We start from the raw sequence: 24,262 nt of genomic DNA on the forward strand, positions 1-24,262 counted from the left end.
GCTGCCTTTCTTTCCTTGCCTCCGCTGCTGCTTCCTTCCTCTCAGGAGTCCAGATGGCTGGAGTTGGAGGGTCGTAATATTTTCTCCTCCACTAGCACGGCTCTCTCAATACAGTGTGTATCTTGGCTCGGGCAACTTCTGCCCTTTGGGACTCTGCCGAGTCTCTTCTCTCTTCCACCCCTGAGGGCGCTCGTGTTGACCTCCTCCACCATATCTGTGACGGACGTGCTCTGGCAAAACTTACTATCCGGTCGGCCCTGGATACCTCAGACTCCTTAGGCTGGGCTATGGCCGGTTCTGTTACACTACGCCGCCATGCTTGTTTGCGGGATGGCATCTTCCCGGAGAATATTCGGGAGCGCCTTGTTGACCTGCCTTTTGATAGGGTCCTTTTGTTTAATACCCACACCGACGGGAGCGCTGGGTGGCGCTAGCCAAAATGGCCGCGCCGAGGTAGAGCTCCGTGATGCCTGACCCCTCGCATCCGCTCTTACTCCGTTGCTGATGGTCTGGGCGCGCTCCACTTCCTGATACTTGCGGAGGAGCCGCTGCCCCACTCCCGCTGCAACTTTGGGACGCTTTGGTGCCTCAGGGACTGTGTTCTGCCGTCTGGAAGCGGCACCGCTGCAGGGACGTGCACTCGGCCGGTTCCTCGACCGGCGGCGCCCGCTACGAGCGCCCGCGGCGCCACACGAGGGGCGCAGGTCGCTATCTGTTGACAGCTGTGTGGAGGCGGGAGAGACCCGCGGGGGAAAACCTCGGCCTGCGGAGCACTGTGGGAGGGGCGACAGGTCCCGGACGCCTCCCCGGACCCCCCCGGCCGCGGGGCCCTGATCGCCGGGCGGATCGGCCCGGGTGCTGGGTGCTGGGGGCTCGTGGGACCGGGCCCGACTACGTGATTGCCGCCATCCACCGCATTGTTCAACTTTGGCCTATGGACCGGTGCGTACTACAGGGGACTGCTTCCTTCTGCCCCCCTTGCCCTACTGCCCTACACGCTTGGTGGATTGGCTGCTGGCAGGGTGCCCTCGTGGAGGCTCGACCCCCCCCCCCGGAGCCTGTGGTGAGCCCCCACACAAGAGTGGTGTCGCGCCCTGGCGCCTGAGGCGGCGATCTGACGGGGAGGTGACACTGGATTGTTGCTGCCGGGTGCCACCTGCCGGGGGGCTATTGCCGGGGGGGCCCCCCTGCCCACTGCCCCTCCTTATTCCTGCCCGGCGAGGTCGCCCATGGAGTCGCGTCGTGGCTGGATGGGGGCGCCCTGAGATCTCTGCATCCCGGGAGGGATCGGGCTGTAGGCCCTGAATGGGGCAGTAGCGGCTGGACTGGTCCTGTGGATTGGGGCAGCGGACAGCGTTGTGCGGCCCGAGTGTCGCGGCTTGCCTGGGGGCCATCTCTGGGGACTGCCCGCGGCGCGTGACCAGTGGCGGGGCGGTGTCGGCCCGGCCTCGAACTCGGGTGGTGGGACGTGGGGATCCACCATGGGCAAGGAAAAAGGCCCTAAGCAAGCGGCGGCATCCCACCAAACGAAGATTGACCGCTTTGCGACCCCGGACCCCCCGGGTGCCGGCGGGGGGGAGGCTCCCGCCCCCAACAAGGACTTGGCCACCATCCTGCACGCAATCGATGCTTCCCGCACCTCTTTGGAGGGGATGGTTGGGGAGGTGAAAATAGATGTCGCGCTTCTGCGGCAGGATCTCCGCAACGCCACGGCCCGCATCACGGAGGCAGAATCGCGGATTTCCGCGACGGAGGACGACATCCATCAATTACAAGACCAGGTCCGGGAGCTCACGACCCACTCCAAGGAGCTACACAGGCGGGCGGAGGATGCCGAAAATCGCGCCCGCCGCAACAACCTTCGCTTGGTGGGCTTTTCGGAGGGGGTCGAGTCGGGTCGGGCCGATGACTTCCTGGAGGCTTGGTTCAGATCCTGGATGCCGGCGGGCAGCCTGTCAACCTGGTTTGTGGTGGAGAGGGCGCATTGCTCGCTGGCGTCCAAGCCTCCGGTAGGGGCCCCCCCACGCCCCTTTATCCTCCGAATCCTTAACTTCAGGGACAGAGATGCCATTCTGCGGTAGGCTCGGGTGAGCGGCAAACTGGCTTACAACAACCACACCATTATGATTTTTCCGGACTACACCCGGGAGGTCCAGGAGTAGCGCCGCTCATATACGGAGGTGAAGCAACGGCTACGCTCCCTGGGCCTTCAATACCAGCTCCAATTCCCGGCCCGCCTTCGACTTGTATTTCAGGGTAAGGCGCTGTTCTTCGATACCCCCAAGGCGGCCTGGGCATGGCTTACCGAGGAGAGGCCTCTGTGACAGCCGGGCGGAGGGACGTCCGTTGCGGGGCTCGGGTGCCCTGTTGTGGCTGGGTCCCAGCGGCCGCGGCGCGGGAAGCACACACGCTCCCGGCAGCGGCGGGGTGCCGCAGTCATCAAAGCTCGGTCTGTGAGCGCCTCCGGCGGACCAGTGAGAGACTCCTCCGCTTCTTCTGCAGCCTCCTCCCGGGCGATCGGGGGATCCCGGCGCCGAGCATCGCCTGGGCCGGACGGGTCTCCGACCCCCCTTAACACGCACATTGACTCATCAGACCTTTCCCGCAGTCCCGCTATATGACTTTCTCCTTGTCTCTTACAGTTGCAGGGATTGTTACAGCTTCGGGCGGGGGTGGGGGGCTCCACGATCTTACGCCCCCAGCGCCAGCCCAGGTCAGAACATGGTGATCCGTACTTCAGGAGGGGTCCACTACGCTCTTTATACCCGAGCACCTGAGCTTGGGGCCTTGTGATTGTTGGTTCAGTTCGGGCGACAGATGCTTCTGGTTTTGAAGTGTAGGGTGGGGGGTGGGGGGTTGGGGTTTGGGGTTCGTTTGGGGTCTTTCTTGCCGAGACTGTTCTGTTTGGGTTTGGGTTGTTACTTGCTGAGCCTTTCACACAGCGCTGCGCGGCGCCCGGCGTCGTGCCCCCGCATTCAGCTCCACCTGCGCGCTCCACTGCCGCTCACCTTTTGCCACCGTCCGCTCGCTTCCCCGGGTGGGAGTTCTGTGCCCCCTCTGCTGGCGTCCGGATCCAGGGGTGTCCCCCCGGCGCTCCCTGCCTGCCCCCGTCCCGACACGCTCCATTCCCACTGCTGCCATGGCTGATTTAGCTCCCAAAGCCCAGGTGCGCATCCTGTCCTGGAATGTGAATGGCCTGCTGGACCGGCTCAAGCGCACTGCCGTCCTCAAATACGCCCAGCGCGCGGGGGCAGACGTGATCCTGCTTCAGGAAACCCACCTCCTCGGTGAGAACTGTCCCTTTCTGGCGCGCTTCGGATATGATCGAGTGTGGCAATCCGGGTTCTTGCGCGGGTCGCGGGGGGCTGCGGTCCTCCTACGCCGTTCCTTCCCCTTTGTGTTGGCCCGGGTGGTCCATGACTCCCAGGGGAGGGGTGTTGCGGTTGGTGGCACGCTTGAGGGCCGACCGCTCAGTCTCGTATCACTGTATGTGCCACCCGCGGGGTTGTCCTCGGCCTTATCTCTCACCGCGTCCTGGCTGGCGACTTTTCCGCCAGGCACCGTTGTTCTCGGAGGGGACTTTAACGCCGTCTCGGCCCCACACCTTGACTCTTCGGGTCCGGTCTCAGACACCCGCGCGGCGCAGGCGAAGCGGCTGGCGGGGTGGGTGGAGGCACAGGGCCTCTGTGACGCGTGGCGGCTCTGGCACCCACACACACGACAATATACCCATACCTCGGCCGCCCACCACACTCAGGCACGCATAGATGCGATCTTTGTCCCCCCGGCCGATTGTCTGGGTATCCAAGACGTCCGTATCCTTCCTCGGGGGATATCCGACCATTCTCCGCTTTTGCTGGGATTGGGCCCTCCGCTCCACGGGGCTCGCCAAATGTGGCGCTTTAATGCGTGGTTCCTGCAGGACAAGACGCTCCGTAGGGAAGTGGGATCCGCGCTGGCACTCTACTTTGGCGACGACGACGGATCGGTCTCCTCGGCGGGAACTCTCTGGGAGGCATGCAAGGCCACGGTTAGGGGGGTTGCTAAGGCACAGGTGGTGAAACATCGCCTGGCGCAGCAACAGCGGCTCACGGCCTGCGAGGCTCAGGCGCTGCGCCTGGAGCAATCCGTCGCGGACTCTGGCGACCCGGCCGGGACCCGGCAGCTATGGCTCCTACGCGAGGAAGTTCGTCAGCTGTCGCTTGACGCGGCCAAGCTCCTTTGGCAATCCTCGGTGGCGCGGGAATACGGCTGGGACGACAAAAATGGGGCGCTCCTGCACCGGCTGGCCACTTACCCCAGAGCATCGCGCATCATCCCGGCGGTGACCGACTCGGGTGGCACGCTTCAGTCCTCGTCTGTGGCCATAGCGGATGCGTTCGCTCAGTACTACTCACAACTCTACCGGGCGCGGGCATCGGATCTGTCTTTGGCTTCGTTGCTCGCCGCGGGTGAGTTAGGCCTTCCCCGGTTGCGGCAGAGCGATTGGGAAAGTCTGGAAGTTCCCATCTCTCCTGAGGAGATTGGGGACGCGATAGGGCACACGTCCGCCGGGAAGACCCCAGGTCCGGACGGGTTCCCTCAGGAGTTTTATGCCACCTACAAGGAGCACTTGGTTCCACGGCTGAGTGCCCTGTACGCGGAGGCGGTTGAGAGAGGCTCCTTCCCCCCGGAGGCCGACATGGCCACGATTGTGATCCTGCCTAAGTCCACTCCGCCGCCCAGTGATCAGTCAGCCTACCGGCCGATCTCGCTGATCAATACCGATATCAAACTGTATGCCACGGTCCTGGCCCAGCGGCTCCGGCCCCTCCTGTCGTGTCTAGTGCATCCGGATCAATGCGGCTTCATGCCGGATCGGGGCACGCGCCACTGCCTCCGCCGCCTCCACGTGGCTCTGGCACACCGCCACCGCATATCCCCCTACCTCACTCTCCTGCTTGCCGACTTCGAGAAAGCCTTCGATTCGGTGGGTTGTTCCTACCTATTCGACGTCTTGGCCCACATGGGTTTCGGTCCCAAGTTTGTCGGGATGGTGCGGGTTCTGTACGCGCGCCCTCGCGCCATAGTGCTGGTTAATGGGGCGCTGTCAAGAGCGTTCCGGATCGGCCGGGGCACACGGCAGGGGTGCCCGCTCTCACCCCTCCTTTTTGCGCTCGCAATGGAGCCCCTTGCGGCCCTAATCAGATCGGACCCTCTCATTCGGGGATGGGAGTGGCCGGGCCTCGAGGCGGACAAGATCGCCCTTTACGCGGACGACGTTCTGCTGTACCTTGGTGACCCGGCGCGCTCGGGCCCCCGGGCTCTCTACATCTTAGGCCGCTTTGCCCGCGCCTCTGGCCTCCGCCTCAACTCGCACAAGTCGGTCCTCGTACCTCTTCACCCCTCTCGAGAATGCTTTGATTGGCAGACCATGATTCCCCTCCGCAGGCTGTCTTTCAAATACCTGGGCATCTGGGTCTCCCTCCTCCCGGAATTGAGCTGGGCGCTCAACGTGGCCCCTTTGGTCAAAAAAGCCAAAGCGGACCTCACTCGGTGGCACTCGCTCCCACTGAACCCGCTGGGGAGGGTGGCGCTCTATAAAATGATGATCCTCCCTCGGTTTCTGTATGTATTGCAGAACACTCCGGTGTCCTTTCCGAGGTCGTGGTTTCGCGAGTTGGACGGGACGGCCACCAAGTTCCTATGGGGTGGTGGTAGGCCACGATTGGCTTTGCCGCTCTGCCGCCTCCCCACCTTTGACGGGGGGCTTGGCATGACTAACCTCTATCTTTATTACCTGGCCACCCGGCTTCTAGTCATTCATGACTGGTTTGGGGGGGGATGGTCCGATCCGGCCTACAGGGTGGAACTGGAGGCCCTGGGTCTCTCCAATGTTCAAGACCGCATGTATGGCGCCCCTGCCACATCACCAGGGCGGTTTTCCTGGCCTGGCGGGCCGCGCTCCGCCACACCGGGTGGACCGGGAAGTTGACGCGCGCCACCCCTCTCTGGCATGGGACATGGTTGCGGGAGGTTGCGGGGTTGGAGGGTTTTGAGCCGTGGGATTTGCTCGGCATCTCCCAGCTGGGGGATGTATGGCGGGGGAGTCGCATGTGCTCCTATTCAGAACTACAGACGCGCTTTTCCCTCCACCCATCCCAATTCTACAGGTACCTTCAATTGCGACACCCCATACGGGTACACACCCCGCTGGACATCCGGCTGCCGGATCATAGCCCCCCGGAGGCTCAGGTTGTGCTGGGTAACCTGGGAAGGGGAGGCATATCCAGGATATATCGTTCCCTTGTTAACAATACCCCTGTACCCCAGGAGGGTCTGAAGGAGCGATGGGAGGAATGGGTGGGTCCCTTGGATGAGATCGACTGGCGGGACGCCCTTATGGCTCCCAGGCTGGTGACGGCTTCCGCCAAACTGCGGCTCATTCAAATCTATTATCTTCATACGGCCTACCTTACTCCAGCGCGCATGCGCAGCGCGGGTCTTTCCACCGACGCAGCTTGCCCCCGTTGTAGCTTTGATCCGGCCGACTTCATTCACATGGTATGGTCCTGCCCAGAATTGGAGGGGTACTGGCGTGGCATCGAGGCTGACTTGACGGAGGTCCTGGGGTGGGAGGTGCCGCACGACCCCAAACACATCCTACTGGGCATCACTGATGGCCTGGATGGCACGCGCGCTGAAAAAGTGTTTCTTATGACAGCGTTAATGGTGGCAAAGAGGGACATTGCGGCAGCCTGGAAACAGCCGCAGCCGCCCAGTCTGACAAGGTGGAGTGCGGGAGTGGACTGGTGTGCGGCGCAGGAGCGGACTCTGTACCAAGATCGGGGCTGCCATAAAAAGTATCGTAGGGTTTGGGGGAAATGGTTAGGAAATGTATTATGATTTGGCGGGGCGGGGTGGGGGCGGGGGGGGAGGTGGTCCAGGGGGGGGGGGCGGAGAGGGGGAATGCTTCCCAGATGGGAGGAATGTATGTGGCTGGTCTGAAAGGCTCATTGCTTTTGTTGCACAAGAAAACAATAAAAACTTGTTTATCAAAAAATAATACCCACACCGACTCAGCGGTTCAGCACCTCCTTGCGGGCTTTCGCCCCCCCACCATAGTCCTATACTTGGCAGGTCTCAGTTCGTCCTATCCTGGGGTGGTTACCCCTCCTTTCTTTTTGCAACTTTCATTCAGCGTCCACAAGTTGGACTGTGCGTTTTTGGACTGGCAGTAAGTGGCGGTGATCCACAGGTTGTTCATGTCTTGACCTCTGACTGTGGTTTACCCTAAGAGATGTTCCCCTGTTTTTTCTTAGGGGCGTGATATACCCCAGGTGGGGTACCTGTATGCTATTGTGTAGCTCTGCTCCGCGCCAGGCGGACATGGAGGTCCCTTTGGGCTCCCCCATCTCCTGGTGTCCTTATCTTACTGTTTGGGCAGTTTTCCGTGTTGTGCCTTCTGGCACTGCCTCCCACATGCCACAGGTTTCGCCTTGCTTGCGCCTGGTGTGTGTGTCTCATACTCCTCTTCTAGAGGTTTTTTCCTTGTAACTAACTCTTTTCAGTGTGTTTCAACACGCTTTTTTCGAGCCTGCCACCGGTGCATTAGGCGGTTTCCTGCTATAGCACTCGCAGCTGCGTTGGTCTTGTGGCTCATCTTTCTATATATACCCGCATGTTGCTGACCACTGGGTACCCTTTTTATACGCCTCCGCCTATCTGGCGAGGTCTGGTCCTATATCCCTGTTTTTTGGGGAGCAGTTGGGTGCCGTCGTTCTGCACGGCGGGTGCCTTGTACTCAGGTTTTCTGTCGTTCTGCATGGCGGCGTTTTCCTTTGCACGTTTTTTAGTACACTTCGGTGTCTTTTCATGATACCCCTCCTTTAAACCAGGCCATCTAAAAAGCTGTAACCCTGCTGGATGGATATTGAGCGTATCGAAAGTGATTATCGAATACTATTTGAGTTTCAGTCCCTTTACCATCTCCCGGAATAAGCCTTGACTGCTCGCCATTGATGAATATTGGTATCCACCGATGCCGCTGCCAAAAGACCCAAAGAGGAAATCTCACAATTCTACGCTAATATTAAGGGCGCATAGAAATATGTTCAACACGCATGTGTGATGAAAAAACACAGGTTCCCTTAGGTTGAGGCGGGCAGAAAACAGGACTAGTTGTGATCTTCGGTATTTAGAGGGGTCCTGCCCCCTGTTAAAACAAGTCAAGTCAAAACCACTTTATTCGATAATTTAAAATCATAAAAGTGTACAATACATGATTAAACAAGTTAAGAACAGCCCAACATTTTCTTAGTTAAAAAAATAAGTTACACGGTGAATCAAATTTATAAAAACTAATTAATTTCCTCCAATACAGCCAGTCTGATCCTCCTTAACCTAATAGAAGCAACGAGAAAGCTAGCTACACAAAACCTAGTTCTAGGGGATTCCATTAATTGTAAAAACAATAATGCGGGTTTAACTTGTACGAAAGCTTCCTCTCTCAAAATAGGGAGAATGAACTTTTTCCTAGCTTCACAATACAAAGGGCAAAAAAACATAAAATGCATTGTATCTTGAGCAGAGAAATCGTCACATTTACAAGGGACCCCATCATCCGGCCTAAACCAACCCTGTGGAACACCTAATACTAAGTGGATCTGATTAAAACGGAGTTTAGTCAAAAGCCATCTATGGTAAAAATTCGTGACCGTTGACAAATACGGATGCATAGCCATAGATAAATTAAGCAAGAGGTGAGCCCTTACTGTAGATTTACAGAGCTCTTGAGATTCACGGGCAACCTCGCAGTGCTTAATATAATATGTTTTGACCCACATTAGATCTGCTTTACATAAACCTTCAGGATTGGTAAAAAGCTCGGGGCGTCCTATTTCCTTAGAAATCATATTAATATAGGATAGCCACTCGATTTCTTTCCATTTGTCTAATTTAGTGCAATCTTTCAAGATACTGTGATTCAGCGTAAGGTCCGGGTTCAGCCAGGTTCTAATCCATAACAGAATTGGAGCAATTTTTATAATGTCAGAAATATATCCTAACCCCAATTCAAGGTGGACCGAGTGTGTCGCTGTGGATTGGGGAAGACCAAGAAGAGCACGTAAAAATTTGTTCTCTTCTGTTTGAATGGGTTCAGGGTTAGTGTACCCCCAAATTGCAGCTCCATACCTAGCTATTGAGACAGATTTTGCTTGGTATATTTTTATACTGGCCTCACAGGGTTTCCCTCCCAGCCTTTTCGCGAAACCCAAAATTGCAGCTGAGGAGCTACGTACTGCTTTCACCTTAGTAGCTATTTGCGATGCCCAGGTACCCTTATCATCAAAAACGACTCCCAAATAGGTGAATACTTTCACTCTAGAAATAGGATTTCCATTACAATAAAACGTTTTATGATTGTTTTTTCCCTTGCCCAGTGCCATAGTGTGGGATTTACCGTTATTAACCACAAGGTCCAAGGATTTCATAAAATCCCCAAAGGAATTCAATAGTCTTTGCAGACCAAGCGGTGTCCTGGCCAATAAAACTGTGTCATCGGCATAAAGAAGTACGGGTATGGGAGTACTATCTATCCGTGGGATATCAAGAGATGCAGCTAGCAAACTATCTTCAAGGGAATTTATATATAATGTAAATAACATAGGGGCAAGGATACAACCCTGACGTACCCCTCTACCAGATTTAAAACTGGCAGTACATTTCCCCTCCTGCGACATCCTTATTGAGGCTTTCAAGTCTTTATGTAGTTCTGCCAAAAAATACACAAGAGGCCTATCCAGACCCAATTCCAGAAGTTTTGACCACAGCTTAGACCTGTTAACCAGGTCAAAAGCCGTGGACATGTCCATAAACCCTAAAAAAAGCGAACCCCCTGCAGCTTTTGTGTACTTTGCGATGATTAAGTGCAGATTAAGACATTGATCCTCAGTACCCCTCTCCGGTCTAAAACCATACTGTGCGTTAGAAATTACACCTTTCTCTGTGGCCCAATTTGATATCCTAGCCAGAATAATCTTTCCTAAGATTTTAAACGAAGAATCCAGCAAGGATATGGGCCTATAACATCTAGGGTCACCCCTTTGGCCCTTTTTAAACACTGGGATTATAATCGAATGAGACCACGACTTCGGGGGGACTGTAACGATCGCTGAGTTAAAAACATTTAACAAAATTTTGGCCCAATACCTAGGATTAGCCTTGTACATATCCGAAGGCACCCCGTCTGGACCAGGCGCCTTACGCCCGGCCGTACCCTCGATAGCTTTCTCCACCTCTTCTAAGGTGAAATTAATAGGGGGGAGGGACGATCTGGAAGTTGGTATCGTAAAAGCGTCCATTACGAGATTACTCCCATATATTATTTCAAAATGACCTAACCAGTCCTCCTCAGAGATATTCAATTCTAGCAAAGAATTATGGGAACCGGATAGCAAAGGGGGATTAATAATTTCCCAAAATTTGGAGCTATCTTTCAGAATGGCATTGTCCATTAGGGCTACCCATGCATCTTGTTTGATTTCCCTTTTCCGTGCCTGTGTTACTTGCGAATACTCTTTCCTTAGCTGTGTGACTAGCCCTTTGTTTCTAGGTTTATCATTAAGGGCTTTTTTAAGTTGATTTAGGGCTAAGGTGCAACTATGATTAAACCAACCACAGGCAGGTTTACTTTTGACAACTCTGCCTTTTGTGGTGAGATCGTTAGCCACTTGTAAGCAAATAGCTTCAAAAGCCAATATTACATCCCTGCCATAAGAGGAGGGGTCGGCACAAGTGCTTAAGTGTGGGCCAACCTTTAGGGTGATTAAATTAAAAAAGTCTTCAGGGATTACCCTACTCCATTTTAATCTCCCCCCTTGGTCTTTAACTTTCACGGTAACCAACGCGGGTATCAAGGCTGATTTATCCATAAGGGGGAAAACATTAGCCAAGAACAATACCACCGGATTGTGATCACTAAAACAAGAACGTAGGGCATTATAAAAAAAGACATACCTTAAAAGCCCTGCGGATAAAAATATAAAATCAATTAAAGATTCACTATCCCTAGCAGCATAAGTGGGGACACGGGTATTCTTGTCCGAGAACCCTACTTCATACAGATCATTATTAGACAAAAGGGACTCCAAGGCTACCCCCCTCGGACTATGTTCAAAATGTTGAGGGTTTGTGAATTGTGGGCCATCCTTGTCTCTGTAATGACAATTTAATTTACATAGATGTATATTAAAATCACCCATCAGGATGTAATAACAAAAAGTGGTTTGATTGTCCTTATAGGATTCTAAAAATTTTGACAGCCAATGGATGTGCTCGTTAGGGGACTCTTCTTGCTGTGAATTATAACAATTAATTAGAATGAGCTTGGTATTATTTGGCAGGCTAACTTCCAATACAAGGCAATTATGGGAAGTACATACAACCTTCTTAACACTTCCCATGATATTTACTGAGATCAGAAACATGAGACCACCCCTATCTCTTTCTGCTATAGAGCTCTGTGCAGGCACGAAATAAGAGGTGAAACCATCCATCCAAAAATCACAATCCTTATCCCAAGTCTCTTGTAGGGCTATAATGTCATATTGATTTACTAAACTTAGCCAACCATTATCAGTCTTTTTGGTCCGTAAGCCTGCAATATTCCAGCTTAACATTTTTATTATTTCCCCAGGGTCAATTATTGTGCTATCAAAATTAGATTGTGAATTTCCATTATTCATTATAGGATCAATAGTTTCTCTAGGATCCAAAACAACCGGACTCACACTCCCCTGCGGCTCAGGAACCTCCCGTCAATCACAGGCCTCCAAACCTGAGAGAGCCCCAAATCTATTATGGGTAGTGATATTACAACCGTATTCACCAGGGTTAGCCACGTTAAGCCCTTGAGGGGCTACAGGCGTCTGAGGTTTCATGAAAGGGTGGGCTTGGTCTCGCACGAATAGGGGATCTGAGTAAGTGCTTATAAAAATAGCCCAGAGGTCGCACACCCACACTGTTAGTATCGCCCACCAAAGATGCTGCACGTAGCAGGACTGTATTAACATGTTGGGGATATCTAAAGTTGATTATGACACAGTCCCCACTACAACCTTTTCGGGATGGCCCGACCCACTTAGTCCTTCTAGTGGACAAAATGTGATCTGCAAAATGTATCGGGAAACCACATCTTCTATTGAGCCAGGACACAGTTTTATTTTTTAGGGACTCATGTGTTTCGTCACGAGGCTGGGCATGCTGATTTTCTAAGGTAGGCACATTTGTCAAAACTACTACAAAAGGCGCACACTCTGGGGGAAGGTTGGTATAACCGATATTAGTTCCAATCTTAAGGGTAGAAATGCCACCTTGACCCATAGAAGAATGGTTAACTAAGCCACTAGATAGTAAAGGGTCAGAGGGGACAGTTACCGGTATAACAAGGGACTTGGTGGGTCGCTGGGGAGAGTCACATAATGTGCCATCAGAGACACCAACAATACCCATTTCTAAAGCCTTAATTTAACCACTACCAGGCACAATATTTGCTATAAGGTCACCAAGCCTCTTAACCTCCAGGTTAGCCGTACTAAGTTGAAGCAATAAAGATTGAGTGAGCTCGGCTAACTTGGCTTCAAATTTAGCCTCGAGGGTGGCTACTAATAATGCAAATTGGTCTGGTAATAGATTAATGCAGGCTGAGCTATTACCTCCCTGTAATGCAATTCCACGACCAGAGGTATTAGGAGCTTGTTGTAGAGCTTCCGGTCTTTTTTTGATGTGCTTCCCCCCCCTTTTGTTAAATTGATTCCTACAAGCTCTCACCGGTCTCAAACTAGGGGGGACTTCCTCTAAATCTATTGTGGACGTATCCAGAGGATCCACCAAGCCATCTGAATGAACCTGAGCTACGGCCGTTAAAACCGGACAGGTACTCACACTAATTGAGTCCTCAAGTGAACTAACAACCTCCGGGTTAGGGGTAATATCAGAAAGGGCAGGGAGAACCCCCTTGCCGAGGGATACTCTTCGGTCATTATTAATTTTATTGACCACTTTGACAAGGTAATTGTCCATAAGACCAGTTCCAGATCCAGCTACCGGTTTAACATGTTTACCGTTAGACATAATCAGCAACAATATACCAAAAAAGGATTAATGAGGCTACTAAAGGGGACCAAGCCAAGAAATATACAGGGCAGTATGTAGACCTTATTAAAGAGAGTCCAGAATACTGGGAGAGCTCACGTACACTATAGTCCGAGTCGGAGGTACACGGTCCGTAGCCCAACCCAGCCTCTGCCAGCCCCGGACGGCCACAGACGGCCCGCCCTCTGCCCGGGCTCAGCCCGGCGCCGCCCGCGCGCGTCCCGCGTCGTGAAGGAAGCAGTCGTTTTTAAAGCGCCTCCGGGCGCGCTGTAGTACGGAAGTTGTCTGCCTCAAGGGATCACGGGAGCTGTAGTCTCCCCCAACAGCGGCCACTGGTGAGGATGAGGCGGCGGGGGAGACACACAGCGCAGGCAGCCCGTCAATGCAGCACAGCCCTGGCCCCAGGAGCGAGGATTTAAGGTAGGATGTCGCTTGCACTCGTGGTAGAGAAGAAATGCGGCCGCCGCTCTGCCAAGGAAGCAGTCGTTTTTAAAGCGCCTCCGGGCGCGCTGTAGTACGGAAGTTGTCTGCCCCAAGGGATCACGGGAGCTGTAGTCTCCCCCAACAGCGGCCACTGGTGAGGATGAGGCGGCGGGGGAGACACACAGCGCAGGCAGCCCGTCAATGCAGCACAGCCCTGGCCCCAGGAGCGAGGATTTAAGGTAGGATGTCGCTTGCACTCGTGGTAGAGAAGAAATGCGGCCCCCGCTCTGCCAAGGAAGCAGTCGTTTTTAAAGCGCCTCCGGGCGCGCTGTAGTACGGAAGTTGTCTGCCCCAAGGGATCACGGGAGCTGTAGTCTCCCCCAACAGCGGCCACTGGTGAGGATGAGGCGGCGGGGGAGACACACAGCGCAGGCAGCCCGTCAATGCAGCACAGCCCTGGCCCCAGGAGCGAGGATTTAAGGTAGGATGTCGCTTGCACTCGTGGTAGAGAAGAAATGCGGCCCCCAGAACAGAACAAAAGGTATTTTCCTGCCAGACCGCTTTTTATTTTATCTTGTGGCATATTTGTTTACTGTGTTATAGCGCTTTTACGATTGATTTTTAAATTGCCTATTTGCACCGAGGGGAGCTGAGTTGTAGCTCAGGGGAGGGGCGCTAGTGCGCATGCACCGGGTCAGCGGTCTAGTTGTCTGACTTCGCTGTACCACGGACTCACATATAAGCGCCTGATGACGCGACCGCGCAGCGTACGGGCCGCCGACGCGCCAAAGACAAGCCCGTCTGTGCCTGTCCGCGCCAGACCTGGCCCAGGGGCCAAAACCCCTGCCCTTTCACCTCCAGCTCATCTTTGCTACACAAGGGCAGAGCTAAATCAACTGAATAAAGCCCCAGAACCCAAGTGCGCCCATTCTATCTCTCTTGAAAAATCGCAGGACAGATGTATACACTGCCCATACGAATTATCCCCATTAGCGCCCCATCCCCTGCCGGCAGGGAAACATTTCAAACTGCTCATGCTTAACTGTAAAAAAACACTCCACGGAAATTTCAATGTTATTAACAGACTTAGATCCAGCAACTAGACAGAAGTAATGGCAAAGGTGGTGGGATTGCAATTATTCACAATAACCATATGACCTGCCGCATTTTGGGCAGCCCTCTAGTAGACTGCTAAAATGCCCATTTTTCTATTGAATTTACCCCCTCACTCATACTTGTAGGTATTCTCATATACTGCCCCCCTGGAGCACAGGGACAATTTTGGAGTTCCCTGCTTGAAACAGCCATAAATCTTGCTAGTATCTCGACCAATTTCACCCTTCTCGGAGATCTAAACCTACACTTCGATGATCCCCTGAACAGGTTGGCCTCCGACCTAGTCCATGACCTTGCAGCATACCAACTGCATCAAAAGGTAACGCATGCTAAGGGACATCTCCTTGACCCTAATTTCTCGACCCTAGGTGAACTAAAAGGGAAAGACCCGATCCCCCTCCCTTGGTTGGACCATTTTTTAGTCCCTTTCTCCTGGCACCCACCAATCACAGGTTCACATTCGCTAGTGACACGCACTCGTATTCGCCCCTGGCCCAAATTATCCAAAGAGGACTGGACCCGCGAATTGGAATTAACCAAACCTAATCTAGATGCCGATCCATCTGTAGCTAACAAAAATTCTCCTCTTGGATTGAAAACTCTCTCGATGCAGTGCTACCCAGAAAAACAATATTAAAGAAAGATGGACCCAAGAAATCCCCATGGTTCACCTCTAAACTACATCTTTTTAAACAACAGTGTAAAAAATTAGAAAGATCGTGGAGGAAAGACTACTCAATAGACAAGAAATCAGAATACAGGTCAGCTATCACGACGTACAAAGCAGAAATAAAAGCAGCCCAGGCCTCTTATTATGAGGAATTTTTTTTAGCATCTGCTAACTCCTCTAGAGAAATATTCCTGATCGCTAAAAAAACTTCTGAAAGTCCCTGACCCTCCGGCGGCCCCTGATTTGTTCGGACGCCGCTGAAATTAATTAGCAGGATTCTTCTCCAACAAAATCCAAAACATCCTCAGACATCTCCCGCAAATTGATAATGAGCACCCACCCAAGCTTTCTGACCTAGAACAGCAGAACAATAACCACCTCCTAGAATCATTCACCCCACTTACCAAGGATTCTCTCCTTCTCATTCTAGCCTCGGTCAAGAGTGGGTCACCCCTTGACCCGGCACCACTCAACATTCTGAAGCTGGTAGCACCCACTGTCGCCTCTACCATCATTAATCTAATTAATGCCTCATTAGCATCTGGCACAGTCCCCCGTGATTGGAAAAAAGCAATGGTGAAAGCCTTATTAAAAAAAACACACTTGGATCCGGCTGAATTGAGTAATTACCGCCCCATTTTGCTACTCTCCGGAATCAGCAAAATCGTGGAAAAATATGTCAACCGCATACTTTCGGCTCATCTGGAGGCTAATGGAAAGCTCCACCCCTCACAAACAGGCTTTCGCCCCTGTCAAGGCACTGAAACCGCCTTGAAAGCGGTAATGGAAGAGTCAAGAAAGATTCTGGATTCTGGAGGATCCTCTGCCATAATCCTCCTGGACCTAAGTGCAGCCTTTGACACGGTGAAACACCGCACGTTGGTCCACCGTCTCAAAAAAGTGGGAGTGTCAGGCACTGCCCTATCATGGTTACAATCCTTCCTGGAAGAACGACACTTCCAGGTATTTGAAGGCAACATCCTATCCAATCCGTTCCCCCTGCAATGTGGAGTTCCCCAGGGCTCGTCCCTGAGCCCCAATCTTTTTAATGTATATATGGCCCCTCTAGCAGACATTGTGTCCCCGTTTGGAATCCACATAGTCACGTATGCTGATGACACCCAGCTAGTTGTGGCACTGAACCAGGCTGAACAGTCGCCCACGGATATGTGCTCCTGCCTAAAGGAAGTTGCCAGCTGGATCTCACCTAAAGCTCAATGGTGACAAAACAGAGCTCATGTTGTTGGGCAACCAGGCAAGTTTCAACTCGAGCACAATGTGGCCGACCTGTATGGGCCCAGCTTCTACGCCAAAAAGGGAGATAAAAAGCTTGGACATCTGGCTGAACCAAGATCTCACTTTAAGAGCCCAAGCGAGGAAGACTGTCACCACGTGCTACGGTCTGCTCAGAACTACCCGTAAAATACTTCCCCTACTACCCTGCCACTCGAGAAAGCTGTTGATTCAGGCCCTAATCCTCTCTAGGTTGGATTATGGTACCGCTCTCTAACTAGGTGCTCCTAACTCAGTTATCACTAAACTGCAAACCGTGCAAAATGCGGTAGCATGATTGCTCATGGCACTAAAAACCGCTGCTCAGCAAAGCCCGCCCTTTGGTCCCTTCACTGGCTTCCGGTGCAGGAGAGGATACATTTTAAAGCTCTCTGCAACGCTCTCATCGCCTGATTGCAATGCTGCTAGTCCTTGCCGGGCGTAGGGTGGCCATTTGCTGGGGTCGTAGACCGGCGCCTAAGTTTGACCATTGGCTGGAGGACGCCTCGCGGTGTCAGTCTTTGCTGTCCGAATTTTGGGATTTATTGCCGGCAAGGTCCCGCCCTGTTGACATATGGGACCCCTGGTGACATACCTTCACTCCTGAGTTTCTCCTAGTACTGCTGCCTCCCACGCGCTCCCCGCCGGCGTTCTGTCCGCGGCGGCCGCCGGTGCTGGTCAGTGATTGCTTTCCTTTCTCCCCTTGCCTCCTTGGGGTGCTGCGATGCCCTTTGCTGATGCTTTGGCAACATGATCCTCTTTGGGGGAGGGGCGAACCGAGTTGCTTTGCTGTTTTATAATTTCCCACAGTATTTGTTTTTGCAGGGGAGAATTGTCATTTTAACCTCCTGTTATGATTTGGAACCTATGGTGTAACGTGGTCTGATTTGTCGTAAACTGTAATGAGTTTGTTGTGAAATGCCTCAATAAAGGTTTTTGAAAATTTTAAAAAAAAAAAAAAAAAAAAAAAGCTCGCTGCACCGCGCACAAGTCTCTGCAAGGAAAAGTCCCACCTATTATTGAAACCTTGGTCAGACCTTACAAGGCCACCAGACAACTTTGTTCGGACGAGCTCCACCTGGCTGAAGTACCCAGAATCAAAAGGGTCAGAACAGGTGGCCATCTTTTCTCTTACAATGCTGCCAAGTTCCGGAACTCCCTATCCATAAGGAATCTAACCACCTTGCGCTCCAGAAACAACTTAAAACCTGGCTATTCCCATAAAGCCTTCCCCCCTCTATCATCCGCTGCAGCGCTGGGATGCCTCCGGGTAGCCATGCGCTATATAAAGGCATCTTTCATTTCATTTCATTCGGCAACAACGGTTCCCATGGTTCCGCTCCCTGGGGTTAGCCTCCTCTTCTGGATGCTCTTCTTCTTGTGGGTCTTGTCTGTCCCGTTCATGTACTAAACAGTCCCTCTCTTCTGTGTGGGTGCATTTCTCCTCCCTGTCGGAGGTGGTGGTTCCAGGGATCTGATTTTGTTCTCCACAGCTCTGCGTGCACTTATTAACCGTTCATATAGGCACCTTCGGTGCCTCGGATGACACGCCTTTCAGATGTCTTTTTTCCTTTGGGTGTCACCCTTATCAGTATCTGGCGTGCCTGCGGGACAGTTCCTCTTCTGAGGGTAGTCCCGGGTGCTGCGCCCTGCATCTCTGTTTCCCTTTCGGTGCGTTCTTTCCCTTGGCCTTCCAGTTGCCTTGTTGGGCAGTCCCGTACACGTCTTAACTACATTTTCTTGTGACTGAGTTTTGCACTTGACGTGTCTTATGTTGCACGCCTGTGCTTCTGGGACGTTGCTCAGTTCCTGGCACTTGCCCTTCGCCTCCTGGCTGCTGCCTGTCCGGCCTCCCTTGCGTAGACCCACCGGGTAGGCTCTGATTATGTTACTCCATATTGTCCTTTAGATTTTGGTTGGTGCCAACTTAGTGCACCATTGGGCTCTGGGAGTAGTTCTTCTTCCTCCCTTCATTATGAACTCTCTCTTACCCTTCTGGGATATGGCCTAGTGCCGTTATTCCATCCAGTATTCACACAGGTGTGGTCTTGCGCCCTTCGGGTCGTCTTGTGGTGCCTTTGGCTCCCATTGTCTTTTGCTCTTCCGAGCTGCTTGGTCTGCTGATTGGTTGCTCTGCCAAAGCTTTCCTTATAGTCCGTCTCTCAGGCACTTTTTGTTGTTCTATCGCAGACCCACCTCCCCCCTTGGGGTATGACTGTGGTATCTATTCTAAGTTAAGGAATCTGCGGCTAGATGTCTCTATCAGATGTACGAGTTACTTACCTTCGGTAACGATGTATCTGGTAGAGACGTTGTTTAGCCGCAGATTCCTTAACGCCCACCCATCCTCCCCGTTCTGCAAGGACCTTTCCAGGTGGGGTTCTCCACCTTGCCTCCTTTCAGTTGGCGCTGGTCTCCATCCAGGGTGCTCAAGTTGGTGCGAGCTTCTAAGACTTTGCCTTCTGCAGCCGCCTCCCTCTGTGTGGCTTCTCTTCCGTTGGAGCGGTGCTTTTCGCTTCGCCTTCACAGGGGATTTATTTTCCCTTTCTCTGTATTCCTCCACTCTGGTCCTTCCAGTTCTCCTATTCTTTCCCTCCCTCCCGCCTCCTCCTTCGGTTTAGGGTTTCATGTCTCCTCTGCAGTCACCTTCCTTGGGATCTGTTGGGTTGTGCCTCGGCCCTTCGATCTCTACAGGGGAAAGCGCCAATCCTTGTAATGTCATCTCACAGTGGATTGTTGTTCTTCCTCTGCTCCACCCTCGTTGGCCGGCACAGTTCTGCGTTGTAATGGCAGCCTTTCTGTTGTCTGTCGGGATATTCTTCCCTTGTTACTTAGCCTCTGGGGATGGTCTCCGCTTCGTTTTGCGGGGTTGTTTCTCCGAGCGATGCTCTGCCTTTACTTCTTGGTCTATTGGTATACAGTGTCTGACACTGTCCTTTATGATGATGTTATGCATCATCCGATCTCTTTGTTTTATAGATTTTTCCTTCTTTGCACACTGTTCCCATACTTTCACAGTTTTGTTGGTGGCTCCGCGTTGTGCCACGGAAAAGTTTCTCCGAAGAAAACTGACGTCCGCAAGCCGGGTGGGACTTCTATGACCTCACTGATGTCACGTCCGTGGATGACGTCAGGGGGGCGGGGTCATGTGGCGCCGTCCCCAGGCGCACAGAGGTGCTGTTGCTGCAAAAACTTCCGGATCCAGTCTGACGCCTGGGGATAATTCTAAGTTAAGGAATCTGCGGCTAGACAACGTGTCTACCAGATACATCGTTACCGAAGGTAAGTAACTCGTACATCTCTGCCAAAGAGCCCCCCATAGGGAGCCCGTCGGGTATTGCAGCGCCGACCTGACGAGGAGCAGCCCTATGATGAAGCATGACACCCAGCCGGGTGTGTGAGGGCCCCAAATTCCAAGAGGAGGAATCCCCGTCCTCCTACATCTCATGACCACGCAAAACCGGTTCTCCTAGTTTTCCCTTGTCTCGTAATTAGGAACAGCCTTCTTTCTGTATCTGAAAGAAACACGTTAGTTATAGATTCCTTACCTTAGAATTACCCCCAGGCGTCAGACTGGATCCAGAAAGTTTTTTCATCAGCAGTACCTCTGCACGTCAGAAGGTGGTGTCGATCGGCTCCGTGTCCGTCATACGCATCGTGGTTGCAGGGATGACGCCGCCCTCGCACGATGACGTCAGGTCTTTCTTTTTCCATGCCAGCCAGCGCAGATCTGGGAAGAGCGGTACCACAGTCATTTTTTTACTATGTTTTTCGCGACTTTTGTCGACTTCTTGTTTCAAGTCTTTGACTCCGAGCGGGTGCACGAGGGATGCCCGGGTTTAAGGCCTGCAGTTCCTGTAACCGGCTGATGTCATTCACACATCTGCACCGCGTGTGCCTTTTTTGCCTGGAGCGCGACCACGACCCGGCTGATCCGACGAGGCCCACGGGTGGTGCCCCTCCATGGAGCCCGACTGGTCGACTCCGAGCTTCCCGACCCCCGCCCGGCTTCGTACGTTCTACGAGGCGATGCATGCCATCTTTGGGCGGACCGACCCCGTCGGCGTGCCTTCGGGCCCCACGGACTCGGTTGGGGAGGCCTAGGTCTTTGCCGGCGCCGGCCCCGGCGCAGCAGGTCCCCCTTGGATGCAGATCTGGATCGGCGCCGGTTGACCTCATTACACCTCCACCGGCGTGCTTCCTCCGGCACCACTACAGCGTTCAGCGCCGGTCGGCTCCCCTCCATCCCGACGTGCACACGGAGCCGGACCGATGGGTACTTTTGTCCCTGTGTTCCACCCTGGCCATTTTCAGCCTAATTGGCAGCCAGAGGAGGGTGAGGAGGACTGGCAGGGGTCAGGTGACCCTTTAACTGACCAGTTAGATAATGAGCAGGACTGGAGAGAGGACCTGGGGGATGCCAGTGGTCTTGACACTTCACCCGACCTTGGCATGTTGTCTCCTCCTACCGTGGCTACGGAGGAGGGATCGTCTTACGCTGTGGTGTTGCGTAGGGCGGCCGAGGCTCTCAACCTCGTGCTTCCTATGGTGGCTGTCAGGACTAACCTCCTTACTGAGGTGCTTCAGCCGGTGGCGAGCTCTTCGCAGCCCCTGTAAAACAATCCAATAATAACAATATATATAAGTCAAATTGAATTCAAGAAGACAGAGTATTCCTCGATTTTAGTCTCTTTATTCCAAGTTCAATGGACAATACAGTGCGATACAGCCGACGCGTTTCGTCCTGAGACAGGACTTCTTCAGAGCTGTTAAAAATACATAGACATATAATTACAATTACAAAAATGTGTAACCATTAAAAATATCATACAGTAGATGACAATCTAACAAACAAAACCTACATTACGACAAACATTTCTCATAAATCTCTAATTTCAGAGAAGTGTGTTATGACCCAATACAAATATAATGAAAGTTATTACGTCATTCCACATGTCCATAATCTCTCAATGGACCCCACACTAAAAACAAAGCTATACAGTATTACATTTCATATATGGGATATTTATCCTGATAATCATCTTGCATAAGCATCAAGTAGTAAAAGAATCTAAGAACGGAAGGAAGGAAAGAAATAAAGAAATAGATCTATACTGTCATATGTTGTGTTTATTCGATCTACACTGATTCATTTAGATAGGGTAGTAAGGTAAGTGCAGATTTAGAGCATATTTCACATAGAAATCCAAACGATACCATAAATATAGTAAGGGTGTATTATACCTACCAAATTGTGAAAGAAGATTAGATCGCTCCTATATGTAGGCACTAAAGCTGCGAACCAGCGTTACCTGTGGTTCGCGGTAGGCCAGGAGCATTTTCAGTTTACCGTGCTCCCCTTTGGCCTTACCAGAGCCCCTCGGGTGTTCGCGAAAGTGATGGCGGTGGTCACAGTTCATCTGCTCGGATCAGGAGTTTCAGTCTTCCCCTATCTCGACGACTGGCTGTTGAAGGCGGGCTCGCCCCAGGCAGTCGTGTCCCACCTCCAGACTACGGCCAACCTCCTGCATATGCTGGGGTTCTCCATCAATGTGCCGAAGTCGCACCTGATTCTCTCTCAGAAGCTCCTCTTCATAGGAGCGGTTCTGGGCATGACGCGGTTTTGGGTCTATCCTCCCGAACAGCGAGTTCAGGATATTCGGGCTATGATTCCGATCTTTCTGCCTCTGTCCCGGGTTTCGGTCACAATGACTCTGAGGCTGCTGGGCCTTATGGCCTCCTGCATCCTGCTGATAGCTCATGCCAGATGGCATATGCGGGCTCTGCAGTGGGACCTAAAGTTCCAGTGGGCGCAGCATATGGGGAATCTGTCCGACTGCGTCCAGATCTCGGAGGACACTGCTCGACAACTGCAGTGGTGGCTTACGAACCAGAATTGGGTCAATGGCAGATCCCTCTCCCTTCCCCAAACAGACCACACTGTGGTGACGGATGCCTCCCTTCTGGGATGGGGCGGCCACATGGAAGAGGCGGAGATCAGAGGCCTCTGGTCTCTGGCGGAGTCCGGGCTTCACATCAAGCTTCTAGAGCTCCGGGCGATTCGTCTTGCACTGAAGGCATTCCTTCCCTCTGTCCGGGGAAGAGTAGTGCAGGTGTTTACGGACAACACCACTGCCATGTGATATGGCAACAAACAGGGCGGTGTGGGGTCATGGACTCTGCCAGGAGACCCTCCGCCTCTGGACATGGCTGGAACATCAAGGCATTTCCTTGGTGGTTCAACACCTGGCAGGTTCTCTGAACGCCAGGGCGGATGAACTCAGCTGCAGGTGCATGATGGATCACGAATGGCGTCTTCACTCGGAGGTGGTACAAGGTCTTTCAACAGTGGGGAGAGTCTTGGTTAGATCTGTTCGCAACCGAAGAGAGTACGCTATGTCAGCAAATCTGCACGTTGGAATTTCCAAGGCGGCATTCGCTCGGTGACATTTTTCGACGTGAGTGGAGTTGCGTTCTGTTGTACGCCTTTCCGCCTATACCACTTCTGCCCAGAGTGCTGAAGAAGATCAGGCGCGACCAGGCCCAAGTCATTCTTGTGGCTCCGGATTGGGCACGAAGAGTCTGATATCCCGAGCTGCTCAACATGGCCATTGATCCTCCAATCGGACTGCCTCTTCGGAAGGAGCTTCTGTTGCAGCAGCAGGGGGACGGTCCTCCACCCGAACCTGTCCAGTCTACACCTCCTTGCGTGGAGATTGAGCGGCGGCAGTTGATGTCTTTCGACCTGCCTCCCGAAGTCTGTGACGTAATCTTGGCAGCCAGGCGTCCCTCCACAAAGACGGTATACGCCTGCAGGTGGAATACGTTTGTGGCATGGTGCACAGCAAAGGCTGTGGATCCCCGTTCTGCCCCTCTCTCTGAAGTACTTTTGTTCCTTCTCTCTTTAGCCCAGCAGGGCTCTGCTCTGGGCACTATCAAAGGCTACCTTTCGGCCATATCTGCCTTCCTTTGGCTGCCAGATCAGCCTTCTCTTTTCAAGTCCCCAGTAGTTAACCATTTCTTAAAAGGCTTAACGCATCTTTTTCCTCCAATCCCTTTCGTTATGCCTCAGTGGGACTTGAATCTTGTGCTTACTTATTTGATGTGTGCCCCCTTTGAGCCACTTCACAACTGTCCCTTACGTCTCTTATCGCTTAAGACTGCTTTTCTGGTTGCCATCACCTCTGCTAGAAGGGTGAGTGAGCTCCAGGCCATTTCTTCAAAACCTCCTTTATTGTCGGTTCATCCGGACAAGGTGGTTCTCAGGACCCGTCCATCCTTTCTTCCTAAGGTGGTCACTGCCTTTCACATTGGGCAGACCATTACTTTAACCACCTTCTTTCCGCCTCCGCATCCTTCAAAGGAAGAAGAGAGGCTCCACCGTCTGGACCCAAAACGTGCACTCTCCTATCTGGACCGCACAAAGCAATTCCGGGTGGATGATCAACTTTTTGTAGGTTACGTGGGTGCAAAGAAGGGTTGGGCTGTACACAAACGCACCATTTCTAGGTGGGTTGTCTTGTGTATTAAGACTTGCTACTCTCTAGGTAAAAAGGAGCCTCCAGTCGGGCTACGAGCTCATTCAGTTCAGTTCAGTTCAAAAACCTTTATTTCGGTCATTAAGACCATAAAAGTATGTATACAATA

General features: G+C 52.6%; 1 protein-coding gene across 2 annotated transcripts in view; it reads left to right on the forward strand.

Moving 5' to 3' along the window:
• The window catches only part of ZDHHC15 (zDHHC palmitoyltransferase 15), a 189,775-nt gene that overhangs the window by 128,855 nt on the left and 36,658 nt on the right, over nucleotides 1-24,262 (forward strand). The gene's annotated exons all lie outside the window — the stretch shown is intronic.

Source organism: Triturus cristatus, chromosome 5_2, assembly GCF_964204655.1.
Source record: "Triturus cristatus chromosome 5_2, aTriCri1.1, whole genome shotgun sequence".
Classification (NCBI taxonomy): Eukaryota; Metazoa; Chordata; class Amphibia; order Caudata; family Salamandridae; genus Triturus; species Triturus cristatus.